The following is a 20,647-nucleotide window of genomic DNA, read 5'->3' on the forward strand; positions in this document are numbered from 1 at the left end:
GAGGAAAAATCCATTACGGTTTACAAGCCATGATGTGCATGTACAACCTCCTGATTTTAGAAATGGGCTATATCAGAATGCCAAATGCAAGGGAGGGCACCAGAATGAGGTCTCTTGTTATGTGGTGTGCTCCCTAGGGCATTTGGTGGGCCGCTGTGAGATACAGGAAGCTGGACTAGATGGGCCTATGGCCTGATCCAGTGGGGCTGTTCTTATGTTCTTAGGTGCAGCTGCTATTGCATGCCTAGAAGCCCCTCCTAGATAACCCACATGGAGAAGGCTTTCTTCATGATGGTATCCCATATGGAGAGTTCTGTTGCTTTTATTTCCTCCTTCTGTGATTTGGGCTGACTCTGCATTGTTTTCTCTATGACCGGGCTGAAATCCCATTTTTTTTTAATACATTATTTTGCTTTAATGTATTTTTCTCTTTGTTGTTTTTAATTGTTCCCATAAGCTGCCTTGAATACGTCCAATTGGCTAGGGGAAATGCAGGGTATAAATATCTTAAATAAGTAAACAAAGAGATAACATATGACATTAAAATGTTATTAGCTCTAATAGGCTCAGTTTGTTCAGTAACAGCCTTATCAGGGCCTCCCACAGGATCAGTAGTGTGGGGTAGGGACCCTACTCCCTATGGTTCTAGTGTGGCTGCTATATACCTCAAGAAGAGCTCCTGTTGTTGCTAATGAGAGCTTTTTTTCTAGGATAAATTGCAGCCTAATTAGGACAATGGTGGGGATATGGTTAACACCCCCCATGGCCTTATGGAAGGTTCTGATCTGACTGCTACTTTTGACTAAAAAACAAAAAAGCAAAGAATATGTCTATGCATGTTGACTCAAAGGAAATTTCACTGAGTTCAATGAGGCTTACTCCCAGGAAAGTGTGTATAGGATGGTGACTTAAGACTTTCAGGGTAGTAACATTTCAACACCACATGTAGTTTGGTCCCTAGAAACAGTCAAATAACTGCTTGTTTTTATCTTTTCAAAGAGAGAACATCCCTTATGTTTTCTCTTAGCAGCCTGTGGTGCAACCTGAGATGTTTTTTGGCAATTAAGTCTGCATAGCATCTCCTCCTCTCCACTTGGCAAAGTGCACACTAAGGCTTTTTAACCATGCCCAGCAACATTTTTTTTCTCTCTCCCCCTTTTTTTCTTTCTTTAACATTCATCCAGAAGGAGATTTCTGGAGAATTTGAAAGGTTGCTATTTTGTGATATCTTAATTAGTCTTAATGAGACCAATTACAATTCTTACTTATGCTACTGTTACTTTTGTGTGTTTTTTCCCCCCTTTGTGATGCTGTCATTCAAAGATATGTATCAGTCTGAGGCTGGGTGCCTTCAGTGTATTTTGTTTTCCCTGCAAATGAATGTTCTCAAGCTGTTATCAATGTTATGTAGGCAGGGCCAGCCCAAGACCTCCTGACACCTTAGGCAGGTATGCCAAAGGCTGCTCCTCCTTACTCATTTGTGTGCCAGCTTCTGCTCTTCCCATTCTCCAGTGTTCTAGTTCTCCATATTTCCTCTTTCTCTCTGCCCCCCCTTTTCCATTCCAGGGAGTGGAAGGATAAGGAGGAGCAATGGAGGCAAATAGGTGGACAGAGATGGGTGCCTTCCCTCCCCCCCCCCATCTGCTGCCTGAAGCAACTGCTTCAGTTGGTCTCATGGAAGTCTGAGGGTGCAATCCTAACCCCTTATGTCAGTGCTTTCCAGCACTGGCATAGCAGTGCCAATGGGATGTGTGCTGGATTTGGCTGGTGGGTGTCACTCATGGAGGCCTCCTCAAAGTAAGGGAATGTTTGTTCCCTTACCTCAGAGCTGCATTGCCCTTATGTCAGTGCTGGAAAGCACTGGCATAAGGGGTTAGGATTGCACCCTTAGTTGCAGTCTGCTATAGGGGGTTCTTCCAAAACCTTCATGGAAAAGGTTGATTTTGAGGTGAGATCTGAAGGAAGAGGGGGCATCACACAGGCTGTCTGGGAGGAGCTTCCAGGCATAAAAAGCATCAAGAGGGAAAGGGCAAAGTCCTCTGAGGGACCTTCAGGCAGCTAATAAATCTTTGGAAAATATCATAGTCACACATTAAAAAATCAATTTTGTCTCAAAATCCTAGGTGGGCCAAGCAATGCCCTAGGTTACCTACTAGCACCATCCTGGTACAAGCCTTGCTTCCAGATCAGGCACCATAAATCAGATATCCAGGCAGCTTTAAAAATCCTCACAAATACATGTAAAAAGGATCTACATTTTGCAACAAGATTCCCTTTCAATTCTCCACCCATGAATCTCCTGCTTTTCCTTCTCCTCCAGAACATTTGCTCTAGGTGTTGCCTCTGATCTAGTCACTCTCTCTCTCCTCTCCCCCACATTCTCATGATACTGATCTCTACAGGTATAATAACCTAATTATCCACGGATTTTTCACCCATGGTTTTATGTCTACAGGATGAGAAGGGCCCTTTAAATTAAAGGAAAAAAGTAATTTAACAATAGCCTCATTAATGCAAGAGAGAGGGCAGCAGGTTGACAATCCACCAAACATTCTTTCTCCAGGCACTTAAAAGGGCTTCACTCCCAGCCAGCAACCCCTCCCTTCACCCAGAGCACAGTGCTTGGAAAGAAAGCAAAGTGATTATCCTTCATTCACATGCTTAGGGGAAAGGGAGGGGTCGCTTGCCTTGGAGTGAAGCTGTTCTAAGTGCCTGGAGAAAGACCCCTCCCCTCCCATGGTTAGATGCCTTGCAGTGAAGCCTTTCTAAGTGCCTGAAGAGAGAATGATTAATGGATTGTCTGCCTAATGACTCTGTCTTATATCACAAAAGTGAGCAAGCCTTTTCAAAATCTGTCCTGATGCTTCCAACACTCAATTGTAGTGGCTGTCCCCTGGGTCTGATGTCCTGTGAGGGGGAACAGAACACCCTTCTGTCCACTCTATCACCATGTCCTGTGGTGAGGAGTTCCACAGACACTCAGTGTCAGTGGGTGTCCCCTGGTTCTGGTGTTGTAAGAGGGGGAACAGAACACCCCTCTGTCCACTCTATCACTATGTCCTGTAGTGAGGAGTTCCACAGACACTCCCTGGTTCTGGTGTTGTGATAGGGGGAACAGAACACCACTCTATCACCATATCCTGTGGCGAGGAGTTCCGCAGACACTCCCTGGTTATGGTGTTGTGTGAGGGGGAACAGTTCACCCCCCCGTCCACTGCATCACCATATCCTGTGGCAGGGAGTTGCGCAGACGCTCCCTGGTTCTGGTGGTGCGTGAGGGGAGCAGCAGAGTCCCGCGTCCACTCTGTCCTTTTGCTTTCGGGAAACAGACTCTGGAGCGTCAGCGCGGTCCAAAGGAGGGGGAGGGCGCTCGAGCCCCTCCCCCGACCAACGGCCGCGTCCCCGAGGCCGCCTCTTCCACGCAGTCCCTCCCACCGCGCTCAGGAGGCTGTGCGCAAGACGATGCCGCCCTTGAGTGGCAGGAGCGGGGCCAATGGGCAACGCCCTCCTCGCCCTCTCCGCCTGTGCGCGGCCGGGGCGGGACTTCCGCGGAGCTTCTGGCGTCGCTGGCTGACGGGCCGCGAGAGCTGGCGGTATGGACTTCGCCTGAGGTGGGCTCCGTCCCTGCGCGTCTCCCAGGTGAGGGGGGCGGCGGCGGCGGCGACGAGTCTGGCCGGGGCCGGGGAGGCGGCCCCTCCTGCGGGCGTCGTGATGGTGGCCACGCTGGGCTCGCCTGAAGCGGCGTGACCTTGTTGTTCTCTCTGTCCGACGCTCGGGTGGACTCGGGCGGCTGCGCGCACGTCTGAATCGGGCGAGGGCGGGTCGGCGCTGCCGTCCAGAGGCAGCAGAGTTCGCTTTCCCTTTCGCCTCTCCCGGTTCCCCTTTCCCATCGACGCAGGCACGAGGCGCCGCGGGGGACTCCGGTTCTGCAACCTCGGCGCTGGGCGCATTCCGTCGCTCGGGCGCTCTGGCCGCTCCTCTGGAGGGAGGGCTGCGCGCACGCACACACACGCACGTTGTTGTTTTTCTCTCTCTCTCTCTCACACACACACACAGAGATATGTTGTTGTGTCACATGCACACGCTGTTGTCTCCCCCCCTCACCCACACAGATTTGTTGTTGTGTCACCCCCCCACACACGTTGTTGTCTCCCTCTCTTTCTCATTCACACAGATATGTTGTTGTGTCACACACATTGTCTCTCTTCACACACACACACACACACACACACACACACACACACACACACACACATGTTGTTATAGCACACCCTCCCAGACATATCCCCATAGATCCCCAGACCATGTAATATATATATATATATGTTATGTTATAGCACACACAGAGGGAGGTGTGTGTTTATAGCGCAGACTTACAGATATATATTGTTATATCTCACACATACAGATATATCATGCACATACAGATACATCTTGTTATATTACACACAGAGACCCACAGAATATGTTGTTGTATGTCTAGAGGTGGTTGACAACAGCATTATTTATTTTACTCAGAAGTAAGCCCGTTGCCTTCAATAAGACTTAATCGGTAGTCCTATCTTTCTCACAAGAAACCAACACCTCTACGTATGTATTAATGCGTGTGTGTTTAAGAAATATGGGGTACAACTGAACACAAGTGATGGTGTGATGCTGGCTGTGTTTGTGATGTAGTAAAATGCCTGTGATGACATGTTTTGTTTTCAGGCCTCTGTGGGTCTCAGCCTCAGGATGTAATGCACAGCAATAAGATACTGTTAGATGGAATTTACAGATATATGCACAAAATGCTTATTTGCGCAGCTCTGTTTGCTGCCCAGCTCAGTCGAGGAGCTTTGGTCGTACAGCATCACGTGTGAGTTAGAAGTTGATGTCCTTTCTGTGGCAACTTTCTTCCTACTGTCCATAGTTCCTTCATGTATAAAGTTCTGTTTTTTCAGCACCCTGGTTAGATACCTCAATTACTCATCCTGTGTACTGTATAGTGTTGCTCCTAGTGGTAGTGTGTGCTGAGGGCTGGGAGTGACAAGCAGGGTCATGTGTGAAATGTGAACTGTAAAAGTTCATTCCATGTGACTGCCCTTGAGGGGTGGTCTAAGAAGCTGGGTCCCTAGTTTGAATCTTGGACTGGATTCCCTAGTTTGAATCTAGGACTGGAAGTCCCTAGTTTGAATCTTGCCTCTGCAGTGAATTCCTTATGTAAACTGCTTCCTCCCAAGGATGTTGTAAGGATTACAGCAAGACAATAACATGTGAAGTGCTTCACACATCGCGCTATGTGAATGATAATTTTGATGACTTCTGGGAATCTTTATATGGTGTAGAATGCAGTAGTCTGGATTCTGATAGGGTTTGTACTGGTTCCTGTAGTACTTGCAGTGGCATTCTGGTGTTCCACATAGATCAAAGTGCAGCTGTGTTAGCCTGTATATTTCTAAATACAGAAGTCCCCCTGCTTCTTGCTATGTCCCGCTAGCATGCAGACTGCCTGCCTGTGTTGCATACCTGTTCTAATCTCTGTAAAAGCAAGAAATGTGCTACTTGCTAACGAATAAAATGAAAGGTGATGGGTGCGAGGGGGCAGGGAGTACTTCTCTATACAGTGCAGGTAGGGTTACCTTCTATCTATAATTCCCTGTGGATGCAATGCAGGGAAGACACTTGTAACATATAGCTGAAGGCTGATCTCTCCTTTGCATTCTTTGAGAATAATTGAAAATGCCTCTGAAAGTGAATACTGTTTATGTATAGCATTTGCATAGTTAGACACAGCCTAAGGAGAATGGGTGTCTGAAGCCACCCTTGTCTTGCTGTCATTGCCCTCATGAGGATGCTCCTGCCTTTTTCTTAGCTTCAATGGAGGGAAGACAGTGGTGGAGATAGCAGCCTAATTTCCCACACGCCCCTGTTGTTTTTTGGGAGAGATCTTTGCGTGCCTACCACCACCACCACCTCCTCACCTTCTCAGTCATTTAAACCAGGTTGAGCAAGGGATAAGCCAGAGAGGAGGGGAGGGCTGAGGTCACTTGGGTTGAATTCTGCTACCTCCTGCCCTGCCACTTTTTCGAACTCACAGACTGAGTGGAATGTGCTGGGAGCGGAAGAGGGCTCCATCCAGCCTCTGTAGTTGAAGAAGCAGCAGGGCGGGAACCAGTAAGTTGTAGAAGTTAAGAGAAGGGAACTCCTTGTGTCCTCCTGGGCAAGAAGGTTGAGCAATTCTGTTTTGATCACTTGTGGAAGTGAGTGATCAGGATTGCTATGCTACTTACTGCAGAGGATGAATTGGGTCAGTGCTGCCCAATCCTTCTCTTGTTTATTCACAGCTAGTGGGAAGGGAATGCAGAGTGAAGCAGCTGGCTGGGCTGCAGACTAGAAGCGGGTGGCAGCCTCATTCGTGTACCACATTCTCTAGCCCACTGCTTGAAACTGCTGCTTCAGTCAACCTCATGCTTGGGCTGGCCTTGGGAAAGGTGTTAAGAGACTGCTTCAGAACTACCAACTTTCCATGCTTGTCAATCTGATAAAATGTGGGGCTGCAACACCTTTTGAGAGTGCTGTAAGATTGTTGTATTCAGCCTGGCTGTGTGGATGCATGGGGGCTTACCATTATTTTTAAGCTATTTAGTGAGCTATTGCGTGGAGGAAATTTTAATAAGATGATTTAATTTCTGATTCTGTCTATTGCCCTAAGCATGTATAATGAGGTGAAAACCTTTCCACAGTATAATCTTGTTTCTAGAGACTCCTAACCCTATAGGAGGCCACAAGAATTGAGTGTTCCATTTCTTGTTCGTTACTGTGTTACAATTCTGCTTTTCAGACTGGTGCAAGTACAGTGGTGCCTCGCATAACGAAATTAATTTGTTCCTCAAGTCCTTTCGTTATGCGAGTTTTTCGTTTTGCGAAGCGCATTTTCCCATAGGAATGCATTGAAATGTAATTAATGCGTTCCCATGGGCAAGAAAAGTCAGAACAAAGTCAAATTTGGTTTACAAAGTGTTTAAGTGCTCTTTAAAGGCATACATACTGTACTGAGGATTTCAAAAACGGGGGGATGCTGAGTGGGGAGCTTGAAGGCTGTAATCCTGTGCACACTTTCCTGGGAGCAAGCACAATGGGACTTACTTACATAAACTGACATGAAGTTCCTCCCCTTACTAGGGTGAACGGGATCATAAACTGACATGAAGATCCTCCCCTTACTAGGGTGGACGGGATCATGAACTGACATGAAGATCTTCCCCTTACTAGGGTGAACGGGATCATAAACTGACATGAAGATCCTCCCCTTACTAGGGTGGACGGGGTCATAAACTGACATGAAGATCTTCCCCTTAAAACAAACCAAAGCAAAACAAAAAAAAATTTGTCTTGCGAAGCACGGTTCATAAAAATTCGTTGTGCGAGTTACCAAACTTCGCAAAATGCTTTCGTTCTGCGAGTTTTTCGGTGCGCGAGGCATTCGTTATGCGAGGTACCACTGTACTACTGGTGGTACTTCAGAGTATATTTGCTGGTATGTGGCTTGTAGAGTTTCCAACCTATGTGTGAAATGCTACCACGGTTACCATATGGCACTCCTCTGCATTACCCAGCCCCACCAGAAATGAAGATGACCAGGGCAGCAATAAGATGCAGCCCTATGGCAACCCAGACCAAAAAGGTGCAGTCTTGAGAGATTAGGAGGCAGCAGTAACTGGAGAAGTTTCTTATTGCAGGAATGGAATGACTGCATAGCGAGCCATCAAGTTCTGCTTGCAGCAACCATCTTTGGAGGCAGCGACATTAACCAAAAAATAGCACCCAGCAAAGCGGTACTTGCAAAAAAGAAAAAGAAGGCAAATGTTCCATGTTACACTATTGTCAAACTATGACCTTACAACACACACAGACTATCATATCAATAATTGTTTGTAATGCATAGGTATGCCAGTTGTAACTCTGGAGATTCTCACCCTTGAATCTTTCTTGCTAACCAAGCACTATTTTTTATGTAAATATACCTCATGCTCATTGTCCAAGTCTAATAGTTTTACTTGTGCTGTTATGGAGGCATTCCTTTGTCTTAAACTCAGGAATTCCACCACCTGACTGCTGAAAGCCATTTTTGTTTGTCCTTTACAAGATATTGGAGACAAAACAGATTTTTCTGTACAACCAGAAAGTTGCTTTTGATTTTATGCTGTTGCCACAGTCACTGTGCTGCATCTTCAGTTCATTACTTGGTAATACAGATATTTTTTTGGGGTGGGGGGGGGAGGATATACTTTTATAGTACATTTTTAGAATCCTTCACATTTCATTCCAAGTGCTAATGATAGTGACAGGAATGGACTCACTAAGGACAGAAAGCATAGAAATGTTTTTATGAAATCATCTGCAAAACAGGGGTGTTTTCTGTGATCTCCTATAAATATCATTTTATTTTATTTATTTATTAGATCTGTATTCTGCCTTTCTCCCCGAAGGGCACCCAACACGGCATCATCCCCACCGAGAACATTAAAAAAAATCCACAATAAAGTGAACCTTCAATTTAATGGGCTGATGGGAGCAAGGGGTGTCTGTTAATACCAAAGGTCATTATATTAATGCGTTTAAGTCAACAGAGATGTGCATGCACACAGCATATGTGGCTAGTTTTTAATGAAGCAGAAAACTTTAATTCTTTGTTTTTGAAACTGAGGTTTTTTCAATTGAGGTTCACTGTAATAATATCTAGAATGTAAATTAAATTATATTCTAAGACACATTTTCAAGCAGTTTCCCTTCTTATTTTCAGTTCCCTATTAGTGTGGAAATTAAATTATCAAATTGATAGGGAATGGGATAAGAATCAAATCAGGCACTGGATACTTATTTTCATTAGAATTATGGTAGGAATAATAAAGACAATCATCATCCAGGTCATGTGACATTTTAACCTGTTTTTGATTTTTATAGAAAACTAATGGCTTCATTCCACATTTACTGTAGTAATCTGAACTAACAAATCAAATATCTGTTCGAGGGTTTCTATTTCTAATATGCTAAGCCATTGTTAGTCATTTCTCTGCAAACTTTTTCTGCTGAATAAAATGCAGATAGTCCTTCCTAATTTCCTATTGTATGGCAATAGTGGCAAATGCTAAGCTGGGAAAGTAAGACAGTTGGATGTATTCTAAAGAGCAATGCTCTTTAGAACAGAGAGAGCACTGAACTCATATTTCTATGGCTTGCCAGTTAAGTACTTGGTAAACTGCCATTGGTTTACAGATCACTGATCTGGATGTGCATCCTGATAAGAAGCAGTCGGTACAGGTCATAACTTGTGTCCATAATTGTTGATGAGTCCATAGGTCTCTCTGGAAGTTAGCTGTTCATTATTAGACTTTGGACTTGGTTTTGAAAATATTTGCTTGCCTTTGTTCTACTGGGATTGTGAAATTTTAACTGGTTTGAAAAGATTTCAGATGTTTTTGTATCATTTAATTTTATTTTTGGAAAATCAGACAAAAATTTTCTCTTTTTAAATGTATCTAATATGACCAGATGTCACTCTTTGGGGGAGATTCTTACTCAAGCATTTATTTGTTTCTCAGCTTAGGTGCACAGTTTTCAGAAGTCCAGGCTGCAGGTCAATAGCTTGGCGGCATTATCAACTACAAGCTGGGAGGGGAATTCCACTCTCGAAAAGCTCTCTGTGGTAGTCAGCAAAGGATAAGAAGACAGAATCTGAGAAATGGACTAAAGGTTAGAGTTTTTAAGCCCACTAAATACAAGAAAGCAGTCATCAGGTACTTGAAGAATTAAGAGAGAATCTCAAATGTAATCACATAGCTGCTGTTCATGTTTTTATGACAAGACAGAGTGAGGTATGTAGGCAAGGAAAGACATGAAACTTGAGCCTGTGAGTCTCCTGATTTTCTGATGTGGCAGATCTGTCTGCCAGTTTTTTAGGTACAGCTACTGGCTAGATCAGAGTATATATAATTTATTCATTGGATGGTTGTAAATTGGGAAACTGAGCCATGATTCCCCAGAATTAGTGTTAAAGACGATGGGGCCTGCATGACACATCCTTCTTGAAAGGATCCCCACCTGCTTTTGAAACAGATGGAATTACCTGTTCATCAGTCAAATCTGAAATAGCCTTGGGTGAAGGAAGAGGGTGTGATACAAGTGCAGTGTGCTGTTAAACAAAGTTGCTTGAATAGCAAATGGTGGGTGATTGCTGTGGACTTGCAGGAGAATGTAAGGCCCAAGTGAGTGTTCATCAGAATTGTTGGCAGTTCCTAACTCCTGAGCTGTGAACCTCTATTTTTGAGTCAGAGGACTTGTGACTTCTCTGCATTTCACATCAGTGATTTTTTTATTTTTGATAATAATCATATTTAGAATGTATTGATCTCTGAGCATTAATCTTACCTCCCTGCATTACAATCTCTGAGCATGAACTGGAGGTTGTCCATGACTTTGTGTACCTTGGCTCAACGATCACCGACACTCTTTCTCTCGATACCGAGCTAAACAAGCGCATCGGTAAAGCAGCTACCACGTTTTCCAGACTCACAAAGAGAGTCTGGTCCAACAAGAAGCTGACGGAACATACCAAGATCCAGGTCTACAGAGCTTGCGTCCTGAGTACACTTCTGTACTGCAGCGAGTCATGGACTCTTCGCTCACAACAGGAGAGGAAACTGAGCGCTTTCCACATGCGCTGCCTCCGACGCATCCTCGGCATCACCTGGCAGGACAAAGTTCCAAACAACACAGTCCTGGAACGTGCTGGAATCCCTAGCATGTATTCACTGCTGAAACAGAGACGCCTGCGTTGGCTTGGTCATGTTGTGAGAATGGATGATGGCCAGATCCCAAAGGATCTCCTCTATGGAGAACTCGTGCAAGGAAAGCGCCCTACAGGTAGACCACAGCTGCGATACAAGGACATCTGCAAGAGGGATCTGAAGGCCTTAGGGATGGACCTCAACAAGTGGGAAACCCTGGCCTCTGAGCGGCCCGCTTGGAGGCAGGCTGTGCAGCATGGCCTTTCCCAGTTTGAAGAGACACTTTGCCAACAGTCTGAGGCTAAGAGGCAAAGAAGGAAGGCCCATAGCCAGGGAGACAGACCAGGGACAGACTGCACTTGCTCCCGGTGTGGAAGGGATTGTCACTCCCGGATTGGCCTTTTCAGCCACACTAGACGCTGTGCCAGAACCACCTTTCAGAGCGTGATACCAGAGTCTTTCGAGACTGAAGGTTGCCAATACAAATTGATCTCTGAGCATTAAAAGCTCTTCACATACATTATCTGTGTAATCCCTGCAACAGTCTTGTCAGAGGTCAATATTATTAGTCTCATAATGAATGGGGGGGACGACACACGACTGAGATTGAGAAATGAGAACTTGTCTAGTGAGTTCGTGCCTGAGAACTTGCTTACAACTCATAGGTTTGAGTAGTGAGTACACACAACTGTAGTGTGCCTTACAGGGCTATTAGGTCTGGTAGCACCAGAGGAGCATATCCCTGAAACATAGGGCAGCTTCCATATGTTCTGCTCATGGAAGGAGACTTGCACTCTCACAAGAATCCCTTCCACTTGCTGAAAGAATCCTTGTGTGATCGCAACTCTTCTACTCCACACTAATGGTTTGGACAATCTCCACAATCTTGAACTCTTTGGCTTTTCAGATATGACCAGTATAGTTCAGCCTTTCAAATAACTATTCAGGATGTAAGTAGCCTTTCTGTGCTCTGCTTAGCTGTGCTGCTTCATAGGTGCCTTTCTTGACTTAATAATGGTGGTGGAGATTGTATATGTGGTTTTTTCCATATAATGCTTTGCTGTGTTTAAAACACCACTGTAATGATTGCATACATTCTTTTTATTGGATGGGTTTGAACCCAACAACAGACTTATGGTTTGTTATTATGAGCATGAAGTGGTATAAGCCTTGGACTTGTATGTGCTCTCCTTGGCACGCAAGGAGAAGAACCTGAAAGGTTTCTTTCTAGTTGGCAGCATACCGCAATGATCTGTCTTGTCTTAATTTGGAGAAATTATGACTCGTTCAAACGTGATTTGATGTCCTGGCTTGTTAACCAATGATGCTCTGTAAATAGCAGTTTCCTGTGTTTAAACAAAATGGCAGTTTATTTAAAATAGGAACAAACTTTCAGTCGCTTTCTCTTGTCCACAAAAGGGAGCAACACACAAGCCAAAGGCTCTTGTTGATTCATGCTAACAGTAAACCATGGTTTGTTGTTGCACCTAAACCTGGCCATTGTCTCTGTTGCAAGGCTGATAGAACTGAAATGCAGCTCATTGTCTTCTATATCTGCTGCAGGAGTGGGGGCATGTTGTTACTCCATGAATTAGGAAGCCAGGCTGTGGCTCTCAGTCCCATGTACTTTTCAGTGAAAGATTCAGTAAGATAGGTCCAGATGCATTAGACTTCTCTGCAAATGGCCTTTTCACAGGTGCTCAGCAGAATTCTAAAATTAAAATTATTACGCTGTTCATCTGGTTAAGGTATGCACAGCCTGATCTTGCAAGTGCCTTGAGCACATCCTAACCTAATTTGTAGATTCCATACTTTGTCTGCTTTTAGGAAAGGCCTGCTTGCCTTCTGAGTGTGCATCATAGAGCCATTCAGCCTCTTTTATTGGGTACAGGTGCAGTAGCTGTTGTTTGCTGTGCCTTAGGGAAAGGTATGTTCAGAAGCTAAATACGTGAGAGTGGAAGCCATCACATCCTTGCATTAGGAGACAATCAGGAAAACCTAATTCCTATTGTTTCAGACGTTGCTTAATGTTCCTTCTGGTGGCATATGTAAGAGCTTTTTCTGGATGTGGCAAGGTGGGACTCAATTACATTGCCACACTTCCTCTTAGGTGAAATGTGCCCCACCCACTGGACAGAGAAACATCCTGGGATACATCCTGGATTTAAATAGCATCTCTGGTATGGGCTCACTGAGTCACATTCTCCACAAAGGGCTTATGTTGCACTCCTATTCACATTTCCCTAGGACAGAGGTTCTCAAACTGTGGGTTGTGACCCACTTGGTGGGTCGCAATTGAATTTCTGGTGGGTCGCGATAAGATGGCAGCCACCATCTTGAAAAAGGGCAAAATGGGGGGGGCGGAGTTAACACTTAGTGAAGTAGCAGAGAACCTTGGAGGGCTCCTGGGGGAACTGCTAAATAGATGTGTTTTCCAAGGACCTCAACAATGAGGTACTCTTTGTTGCCAAGAAGAAGGAACAAAGGCTGAGAGCTTGAATGGGGGAGTCTCGAAACGGTGGTTTCAGAGTAATTTCCCCGTTTGTGCTGAATCACATCGTATCCAGTACGCCATCTTCGGAGACGATTCGGACAGCTGAGGACTCCCCCCCCATGGCCTAGATAAACATGAAAGCGAACAAGCCTTTAACTGTGAGTAACCAGTTCATTAAAAGGCTATAAAAAGAATTGCAATCAAGAGGTTGGAAGGAGGGGAAGACAACTTTTAGATTATTTACGTTGTCTGGTTGCCACCCAGAGGGGAAATGAGTGAATCTGGATTTAAAGAAACCCTTGCTGGAGTATTTTTTTCTTTTTCATAATAAGGGTGACTGCAAGATAAGGAGAGAGATAAGACAAAAGATCACCCTGCTGAAATGGTATACATGGAAAAGAAATAAGTAACTTTTACTTTTGCTTTCCTAGCAAGAAGGCTCGATTCAGGCCTGGTCATTTAAAGGCATACTAACTTAATTTGACAGTGTTATTGACCTGGATTACTGATCCACCCCTTTTGGATATTAAAAATTAAGGATTATTTTGGACAAGAAGGGATGCAAGATAATAAGACTTGGATGACTCTTTAATTGTTTGACTGATTTGACATTGTTATTGACTGGAAGTGCAATATTGACTTACCCCTTTTGGATATAAAAATTGGAAATTATCCTTACAAGAAGGTGAAACAAGATAATGAGAGTTGGTTGATTTTTTTAATTGTTGGACCATTTGTTTTTTATAGCCAGAGGTATATTGGCTTGATTTGATATTGATAAGAATGGCATTCAAAAATTTAAAGGCTGTTAGTAAAACATCCTTTTACTAACCCAGCCCTTATTAATGGATTTGTTGTGGGATTTCAGAAATGAAATGAAGCAACAGGTCAGAAAATTATCTGATCAAATGAAGCAAATAAACTCCTCCCTGACAAGCATGCAGGAACAGATTACAAATAACAGACAAGAAAAAAGAGTGGATCAAATGTCGGATGAAACTAAAGAAGTGGAGAGTTTTGAAATGAGACGGAGATGGAAAAAGCAACCGTTATTATCAGAATTAAGAATTTTAAGGAAGAAAAAAGAGGGTACTTTCAGAGAGCACTTCGTTTCAAGAAGAGGAAGAATTTTTGGATTAAATCCAAAAAGAACAGAATGAAGAAAAAGAAAGAAGAAAAGAGAGGGATTAAGAAATTTAAGAGTTAAGAAGTGGAAGGAGCAGTGGGAGGAGCAAGAAGGAAAACACCAATAAGACAGAGAACAAAGAAAGTACTAAGACAGAAAGTGAAAATGGCTGAACAACAAGTAGATGTTTTTTTCTTTTTGTAGATATTAATGGACCGAATTCTTTTTAGAAGTGAAGAGTATTCCATTAATTAAATCAAATCAAAGTAGACGTAAATGAAAACAAACTTGGAACACAAATATTGTGAAAATTAAAGTGGTATTAAGGTAACTAAAAGGGTTATTTTTTAAAAGAGAAATATATACAATATTTTATAGATGGTATTTAATTCCTGAGAAAATAGTAAAAATGTACCCTGGGTCATCAAACAAATGTTGGATAAGTAAACAATTGAGGGAACTTTTTATTATATGTGGTGGATATGCGAAAAAGCAAGGCAATATTGGAAAATGATATATAAACTGTTACAAGAGATATTGAAGTGTGTATTACCATTCAAACTGAAAACATTCCTCTTAAATGTGACATCAGAAATTAAGAATCAGATAAGAAATATTTTATTTTAAAAATTAGTTTAGTGGCAAGAAGAGTGTATAAGTAAAATTTGAAGCCTTTTTATGATTGGATAGATAATTTTAGATAAAGAATATTGTTCAGTTAAATTATTAATCATTAGATTAACAAATATGATAATTTTTATATTGTTGAATAATTTTGTTTTTAGACATTATTCAATTTTTTTTGGGGGGGGAGCTAATGTAGTAATCGATGGCCAATACCCTCATGTGTAACCTGTGTAGTCCGAGCCCTAAGTCTAACCTATTTTCCTTACCTGGATCTGTAATAAATAAATAAATAAATAAATAAATAAATAAATCTTTCCAGTTGTGAGGGGGATGCTCCATGGCCCTGCCCCACACTTCTCTGATGCACACCATTAAAAGCAGTCAAACAGATAGGATACATCTCTCCAAGTGCCTTGGTCATCTCTTTTGCACTGAATATATCTCTGAGAAACTAGAGATAGGAGGTTGGACTAGATTACCTTTTAGCTCATTCCATGATTTTGGTGATCATCAGGGTTGTGTGTGAAATGGGCTGAAAGTAAGCACTGAGCATATGTCTGAGAAGCTACAGACTGGGGGGTGGACTAGATGACCTCTGATGTACCTTCCAGTTCCATGATTTTGGTTATGTTTAGGTTTGTATTTGAAATTAACTGAAAGTAAAGTCAGTGTATGTGGCATAGAAGCATTTGGAATCTTCATGGTAGTTTGTGAAATGGGGTGCATTACTGATGATGGGAATGGTGGTGGCTGTCCTGGCAGCTGAGTGATTTCAAAGCCCACAAGGCTCACTCCTTGCTTGTATCTCTGATTCAATCTTCAGAGAATTACAGCTCTGCCATGTTCTTTCACCAATTCTGCTTTATTGTTGCCAGCTGACAGTTCTGGCATATGCTTAAAACTTCCTACTTCTTGGTGGTGGTTTTACAGATGCAGGTTGTTAAACTTTCAAATCTATTCCTGGAAGCATTAAGATATTCGGTAGAAATGAATAATTGCTTTTTAAATGTAAACACCAGACCTTTTCAGAGCACAGAATCATGTCATTAATTTTGCGAACTCAGGAGCCCTGACTTCCACATTGCCCTGTGCCCGCCCAAACACTGTTTCACCTACTGGCATCCTTGTCTCCAAAGCACCATGACCCAGGCTAGTTCCAGGGAGTGAGTAATAAGATTTAAGGACCTTTCCTTTTGGAGAATATCACAAAGCTACATTAAATGATGTTCCCAACTTAACACAATGGGCAGTAAGAAGGGCTTACATCTGGTATGGTACAATGGTAGCAGGGTGGGGGAAAGAATTGGAAGAATCTTCTGAGCTGGAATATTTTCTATTGTCATTTACAGTTTGAGTTCCTAGATAAGAACAGTGATGTCACTTCCTGCCATGACATAACTTCCAGGTTGATGACATGAGTTCTGGTGGGTCCCAGACAGATTGTCATTCTCTGAAGTGGGTCCTGGGCTGAAAAGGGTGAGAACCACCACCCTAGGAGTAATGGGACAACAAGAGTGCCCCCATGTCTATGGATCCTGTATCCATGGATCAGGTCCATAGGGTCCTTCCCAAGCGTGCTCCCTCCGGAGGGTCCTCTGAGCCCTGCAGAAGCCACGCATTTCCATCCACGGCCTCTGCAAGGTTCAGACTGAGCCTTACAACGAAAAAAAGTGACTACTGGTTTTTTGTAAAAGACATTAAAAACATCACTTTCAGTTTTAGAAAAAATACCTTATAAGGCATTAAAAATATCACTTCACTGTATTTTATGGGGAGAAATAAATGAGCTTCAGCCTTGATGGGATATAACGGGGGGGAGGGGTTAAGTATGCTTCTCAGTTTAGAGATACTAGGTTTATTAAGCAGGGAAGAAGGAAGGTTGAACTTTAATGCCACTCTTATCTTCAGATGTGTGCCTTTAGTTTCTCTTTTATAAGGAAGTGGCTGCCATTCATTCTTCTGAAAAAAAGCAATATCCTATTCTTAACAACACTGCAGTGGGGGAAAAGCCCACTTGCCACTCTGACATCAAGTAGTCTAGCCACCACTGATGTGGCCACCATGCCAAGGGAAGGGCAGTGGCTCTTAAGTAGGAGAAGAAATGTTTCAGATGCTGAAATGAGTGGAGGAGGAGAAAGAGTTAGTGTAGAACTGGAGAGGAAGAGAAACTAAATGCATCATGCATGGTAATGCTCCCCAATCTCCTTCTTACTCCTGCCTCGTGATCCTTCCTGCTGCGCTGTCCTTCTAATCACGTTGGTGGGTATTTTCTAGTAAGAAGGGCCTTGTCATGCTGAATTACTGAAAAGAGGACCAACCTTCTCTGAGACGGTTGTGCTCTTCTCATTTAGAAGTCCATGTATTTTTAATTTATACTGAGATGCTTCTAGTGTTTCTTTTTTCTAATAGTGAAATTCTTACATTTGATTGCTAGCTCTTTGCGTGTGTTGAAAAGGTGGACGTAAAAGTTTAATAAATATGAACAGTAAAGTCAAATGAAGTTGTAGAACTGTTCTTATTGGGGATCCAAGCTTTAATCAATGTTAAATTTGTATTCATCTGCACACTCCAAATCATTTGGTGGGACAGAGACCAGAGAATGCGGATATACTACTAATACTGAGCTCGTTTTGCAACCTCAAAGGTGATAATATTAGGACTCATTCAGAGATATTTGAAGGATAGTGGGTAAAATGTATCAGTGCTGCTCCTAGTGATGGTCGTCCCAGGGGCTGCTGGCAGCTGCCCTTACTTTTTTCCACAGACTTCTTCACCACAAAACAGCATTTTGTTTTGCACTGGTGAAGGGACTTATGGATAAAGGAAAAAAACTGAACAGTAGGAGCAGTGCTGTTGACACCACTTCAAAACAGGTGGTGGTAGCATAAAAATCTGGACTGTATTTGGGGGAGGAACTCTTACCCCCTTGTGTCTTTCTCCCTCTCCCCAGACTTTCATGATGAAGGCTTTAATGCTAATTCACCTGTGAGAAATATGATGGCAAAGAAACTTAAAGCTAGTTTTCCCTTTTAGTTTGTGCACAATGCTAGCAGGTGTGCCTTTCAAAGTGAAATTGCTGTGATTTTCCTTCTTGCAATAAAAGCCAAAAGCAACTGAAAGTGACAGCGATCAGGTGAAATTCGTCAGTGCACCTTCTTAGTCTGTATATTAAAAATGGAATTTGACTTTATTGGCATCTTACTGTGAAATTGTGTTAGAGTGCATTCTGCATTTCCCAACTAAAAGAATATTAAAATCTACCTTTACATTAAAAAAAAAATTATAGTCTTCTGTTACATGGCCTCAAACTGTCAGTGACATAAAGGTGCAGTCGTGCCATCTGCCTCATTCAGAAATATGCTTTTCCTCCTGTATGTACTTTTTTTAACCAGACAAGGAACACTGTCATAAGAGATTGTGTAGACTCTTGCAATACATATGCATTGACTCCTACAGTCGCTTCATACAGAATGAAATCGTTATGACCCATGTTCATGTGACTTCAGTTCTCCCTTCTTCTCACAAGTGTCTTCAAGTTAGTTTTCTGAACTTTCTGAGTTCTAGAAGTTTTATGAGATTTCATACATCAAGTGAACTTTTAACATTTCTGACTTGCCTACATTCAGCATAATACATTTGTGGGATGGGGCACATCAGGCCACAGCTCCTCTTATTTTAATGTCACCAGACTAGGAAGCTTAAAGGTTAAGAAAACAAACTTGCAGAAGTTTTGGATCTTGTTGTTTGAATATCATTTGCTTGGCCCTTTGTTGTGTGGAGGTAACTGGGGTTTGAAAGTAACCTGGGTTTGATAATTGTCTGTCAAAGTGAGGAAGCTTGTCCTCTTTAAAATGACGAATGGCTACAGTATTTGCATTGTATGGATACAATAATTATCTCCGCTTGACAAGGTTCATTGAGCTGTTGCTGAATAGTAAATTTAAGAAAGAATGAGTGGCAGAGAGACTAATCGGGCTTAAACCCCACTCAGTCCTGTTTAGGCCCTCTGTGATGCTCATGGTGGGTGCTGAATTGAGGGATTTAGCATTTGCTGGTACCTACAGATGAATGGTGAGAAATGGATGACCTCAGGGCAGCACGTGAGGGGGGTGCTATTGCTCACTCAACCATTGAATGAATTCTCCTTGGGATGTAAACAGATCTGGCTATATGTAGCCATATCACTTCAGAGTTTGCTTATAGTGCTGTGCCCTGGTTATGTGTTGAGAACTCCAAGCTGGGAAATCTGGCATCTGAAAATGGAACTTTTTCTACAGGCAGCATAGCTCTACTGCTGGGGCCAAACTAGTTGTGATTTCAAATGTGTCATTTGCCCAATTTTTTGAACTATAGTTAAATAGTAACGGCAGTCCAAAAAATCTGAATTCTCTCTTTCTGTGTGTGTGTATTTAGGGGGGACCCATATCCCCCATGCCAAAGTCCCAATCAGGATCTCTTACCCCCACTGGCTGCTATTTACAAAAAGAACCCCTCCATCTCTCCCCTGCAATAAACCCTCCAAAAACTGCCAAACAGATGTATTTAAGATCAGTTCTACTTTGGTCTTAAGTGTAACTGAAATATAAAGTCTTGGCAGGTGGGATAAGGCCATTTCCCTATTTTCAAAATGTAGCACTGTCAATTTCATGACATTTATCTTTTCAGCAGTTTTCACAGGGTGAGGGAAAGGAGGAGAAGGAAGAAGATAAAATATCAAATTCAGAAATGTTCGCATAATGGTGTCTCTACTTGCATTCTGCATGGTGCCTGGCCTGTTGTTGTGAGCCCAAAAAGTGTGGTGCTGATGTTGTGTGAATGATTCAGCATATAGATGCTTTCTAGACTAATGCTTCTGCTTTGATTGTGCATAAGAAATTGCAGCTATTTAATTCTACATTAGATTCCAGGATGGAGGCCACTTAAACCTTCCAGATGGTGTCCCTAATCTTGTGGCTGCTTGGGCAGTATTGACGAGGCAACTGTACAGTAGTCTTGCAGCATCTTGAAAATCCAGGGGAGGTGGCCCATGAATATTATGAAAGAGGAAAAAAATTCTAAGTATCTCGCTTCTTAAGATCCCCATTAGTAATTTTTAATTCTCTCAAATTTTGGATTCTAGCTATAAGATTTGATGGAGAAGGCATTGATGCAGTGTTAAAATTTGTGCCATAATCACAAAGCTTAGCCCTTGAAAATTTCTTGGTGCAAGACCTAAGCCCTGACTCTTAAAGTAATAAAGAGCACTCTTTCCCTCTCAATACACTCACAGAGTCAGATCACCCCCTCTGTTGCAGTGCACAGAATTGTAGAGTGGCCCATATGCACTCAGCTGTTTTACCACTCATATTCAGCTACCACTTAGTGTGCTGCTGTAGGAAGGGGGGAGAAACGCTACCCAGCAAGGAATGAAAATGGCTGAGAAGGGTCAGGCAAGCACTGGAATTCCAGACTATAAGCTGCTATCCTCACAGCCAACCCTTCCATTTGCCCCAATCTCCTCTGCCAGAACAGGAGGAAAAGCCTGAGAGAACGAACGAGAGTCTGATCGACCCTCCCTGAGGCTCAGTGAAACTGACAGCGTGCACTTAAATCCATCTTCTCCTCCCTTTATATGTCCTCTTCTCCAGTGGC

At 42.9% G+C, this 20,647-nt stretch overlaps 1 protein-coding gene across 4 annotated transcripts in view; it reads left to right on the forward strand.

Annotated features, from left to right (window-relative positions):
* The first annotated feature begins 3,537 nt into the window (after positions 1-3,537).
* The window catches only part of RNF13 (ring finger protein 13), an 81,686-nt gene continuing 64,576 nt past the window's right edge, over positions 3,538-20,647 (forward strand). Inside the window, exons 1-2 of one of the 4 annotated variants that reach the window (XM_066621762.1) lie at positions 3,584-3,639; positions 9,585-9,735. The gene's annotated coding sequence lies outside the window, so the exon portion shown is untranslated. Of the gene's footprint in view, positions 3,640-9,584; positions 9,736-20,647 lie in introns of all 4 variants that reach the window. The other 3 variants (XM_066621764.1, XM_066621761.1, XM_066621760.1) reach the window with 3 other exon arrangements.

Source organism: Tiliqua scincoides, chromosome 3, assembly GCF_035046505.1.
Source record: "Tiliqua scincoides isolate rTilSci1 chromosome 3, rTilSci1.hap2, whole genome shotgun sequence".
NCBI lineage: Eukaryota > Metazoa > Chordata > Lepidosauria > Squamata > Scincidae > Tiliqua > Tiliqua scincoides.